This window comes from Protobothrops mucrosquamatus, unplaced genomic scaffold (genome assembly GCF_001527695.2).
Source record: "Protobothrops mucrosquamatus isolate PMUCROS unplaced genomic scaffold, P.Mucros_1.0 scaffold3233, whole genome shotgun sequence".
Lineage (NCBI taxonomy): Eukaryota > Metazoa > Chordata > Lepidosauria > Squamata > Viperidae > Protobothrops > Protobothrops mucrosquamatus.
This window is the reverse complement of record NW_015389229.1, coordinates 351,395-354,822: the sequence shown is the minus strand read 5'-3', so window position 1 is coordinate 354,822 and position 3,428 is coordinate 351,395. Positions and strand designations below refer to the sequence as shown.

General features: G+C 41.8%; 1 pseudogene; it reads left to right on the top strand.

Annotated features, from left to right (window-relative positions):
* The window catches only part of LOC107297319, a 35,949-nt pseudogene extending 35,442 nt beyond the window's left edge, over positions 1 to 507 (top strand).
* The last annotated feature ends 2,921 nt before the right edge of the window (positions 508 to 3,428 follow it).

Sequence of the window (3,428 nt, the reverse complement as noted above, 5' to 3'; positions counted from 1 at the left end):
TTATTATTATTATTATTATTATTATTATTATTATTATTATTATTATTATTATTATTATTATTATTATTATTATGGATCATCGCACAGTCAGCCAGATGTTCAGACTGGATTTGGCATTTTGTCTACCTATTGAGTCCTTACCAAGAACCTGGGATAGGTAGATGTGGAGGTTGCTAGGAGTCTGAAAATGACTTGATTCCATGTAATAAGTGAAAACATCTTACAAATGCTTAGGTGGAGAAAGCACAAGCCTGTTTTTCAGTTTGTGGGAAAAGTTTCAGTTACGATTCCGGCCTGATTAACCACCTAAGGACTCACACGGGAGAGAAACCATATGAGTGTCCAGATTGTGGGAAAACGTTCAGTCACAATTCCAGCCTGATTAACTACCTAAGGACTCACACGGGAGAGAAACCATATAAGTGTCCAGTTTGTGGGAAAAGTTTCAGTTACAATTCCAGCCTAGTGAGCCACCAGAGGACTCACACAGATGAGAAACCATATTAAGTGTCCAGCTTGTGGCAAAAGTTTCAGAATAAAATTCCAATTCATGAGTTATCAGAGGACACACAAGGAGAGAAACTGTATGAGTTGTCATATTTGTGCCAAACGTTATATTAGAAATTCCCACCTCTTGAGACATCAGAGTACTCACAGAGGAGGGAAAGCCTTTGTCCTCTTTTGTGGCAAAAGTTTCAGTCGGAATTCAAACCTGGTGAAACACCAGAGGACTCACATGGGGGAGCCCTTTCAAATGTCCAATCTGTAGATGGTACTTCAAGGGTAAATCACCCCTTATTGAACGCAAGAAAATCTACATGAGGCAAAAATTGTTGAATTTAGAGAAGGCTTGAATTTCATTTCTGATCTCCAATTGAGAGTGTAGGTGAGAAAGGCTTTTGGTTGGTGTTATTTGTATAATGATTATGGAATTCCCACCTGTGGAGTTTCAATCTTCTACCTTGGTGTCCTCCAGATTTTGAGAACCAGAATTCCCCAGCCACCATACAAATAGTCCTCGACTTACAGCTGTAATGGGGTCTGCTAATTATGGTTGCATCTTGCAAAGGGATTAAGTAAGACTACCTTCATGAACTATCCCGCCTCCTTCTCTCCCTGATGAAGCCATTAAATAGATGTGCAAGTCATTAAGTGGAACTGTGGCTATGTCAGAGTTTCTGGAAACTCTTGGAGGCCTAGTCTAGATCCAGGCTTCCCTTCTAAAGGTCTCCCTACTGAAACCTTTAGGTCCCCAAAGGCCTTTCCCTTCCCCATAGGGTCCCCACAGGCTTTTTTCCACTCCTACTGGATCCCTTCAAATCTTTAGGCCTGACTCCCACTCCACCACGCCTCACCGCCCTCTCCTCCATACCTTTTGAAGATCTCTCAACCTCAAGTTGGGGAAAGAGGGCAGGACAAATATCCCTGGGCTGCGTGACTACATCATGGAAGCAGCCATTATTTTCACTGTGCCTGGGATTCATCCCTGAGCCATGTGGTGGACTTGTGGAAGCAGCTGCCATTTTGTCCTGCCTGCCACTGGGTCAAAATGGTGGCTGCTTCTTAGTCACTGTCATGTGGGAGTGGGACAGACTATTCTCTTTTGCTACCGTAACATTTTGTAGACTGTGTTAAGGTACTGTGGGTGCACTGAAAATAGTGGCTGCCTCTGGGAGATCTGCAAAAGGGCAGGCCATGTATCCCTGGGGCGCTTGATAAGTGGACCAGTACAATTTGTGCCTTTATTGTTCTGTAGCTGCCAAAAAAAAAAAAGCCAGTGCAGTCCTAGACTGCAGCAACAGAGGAATAGTGTCAAGACAACAAAAAGAGAATTGCTTTACACAGTGCTGGTGACACCACACTTAGAATACTGTGTCCAGTTCTGATCACCGTGATACAAAATAGTTATTGAAACCCTGGAAAGTGTGCAGAGAAGAGCAACAAAGATGATAAAGGGTCTGGACGCTATATCGTATGATGCACAATTGTGGTATCTATGTATATCTAGGCCAGGGGTAGGCAACCTTGGCTCTTTTATGACTTGTGGACTTCAACTCCCAGAATTCCTGAGCCACCATGGCTCAGGAATTCTGGGAGTTGAAGTCCACAAGTCATAAAAGAGCCAAGGTTGCCTACCCCTGATCTAGGGTATCAAAGGGAATCATTAGGAGGGACATGATAGCTGTCTTCCAGTACTTGAGGGGCTGTCACCAAGTAGAGGGGATTCAGTTATTCTCTAGGGCACCTGAGGGCAGGAGAAGTAGTAATGGATGGAAGCTTATTAAAATGAGATCCAACATAGAAGTAAGGAGAAATTTTCTGTCAGTGAGGGCAATTAATCATTAGAATAGCTTGCCTCCAGGCATTGTGGCTGCTCCATCAGTGGAGGTTTTTTTATTTAGAAAACTAATATCAAGCACAAAACCCCCCAAAAGAAATTTTCCAAAAGTAAAACAAGGATAGAGAAAACATTTAAAAAGAAAGAAAAAATGTGCCATTAAAAAGACAAAAGCAGATTTACATATATTATCCCCCCTTTTCCTTGAGTAATCATAAAAATATTGCAGCAATATTAGTTTCCTCCACTTGAGAACCAGGCGCAAAATTTATAAAATTATACCTCTTCTTTACAACCCATCTGACCATCTATCTACTTTAGAGAGAGGCAAAGTAGTTAACGGGTGAATCAACAGCAAGGTTAAAACATCAAAGTACTTTGTTAATAATCTAGTCTTGCGATTAACTAAAGTCTATAGACTATAGACTATAAGGTCTAGAATGGTTTTTATTTACCATAAGTCGCCATAATCGTTGTCTCGGATCTGTCCGGAATGAAATAGTTTTGTTTGATTCTTACTAATAAAACTTTTTTCATAAGATTTTGGTTGAGAACAATAAGAAAACAATTGTGTCTTATTCCCCAAAAACATAACTCTCTTTGTCAATCTATTTTCCCACAGAGTCCAGTCCAAATTGGTTTTCCCATTAGATATGGGAAAGTCCATTCCCCAGTTATCGCCAACTTCATCACATCAAAGTCCAGTTCATCACCTATCGAGTTTGTTCGTTCAAAATCTGTAGAACCCACATCCGCTTCAGCCTTCTCCAACCAACCTACAGTTTCCAAACCATGGCGAAGGGGCTTTTAAATAGTGGTTTTGCTCCCTGTAGCAGCTTCTTGGGAAGAGCTCAGCTCACCAAGCCATCCATTTGGGAGGGAGCCTTCCATTTGTGTGTCCTCATAATCCCAAATGCCTCCATCAGTCCCAGATGAAGGGGACCTCCCAGAGCAGAAATGTTTTTTCTCACCATGATCCTTCATATCCTGGGTAATCGACCAGCTGAGCACGACGACAATTATTTCCTCCCTGTGATGCTTCCAGCAAATGACATCCAGATGGCAGATAGCTTTTTTTCTGGATGTCAGA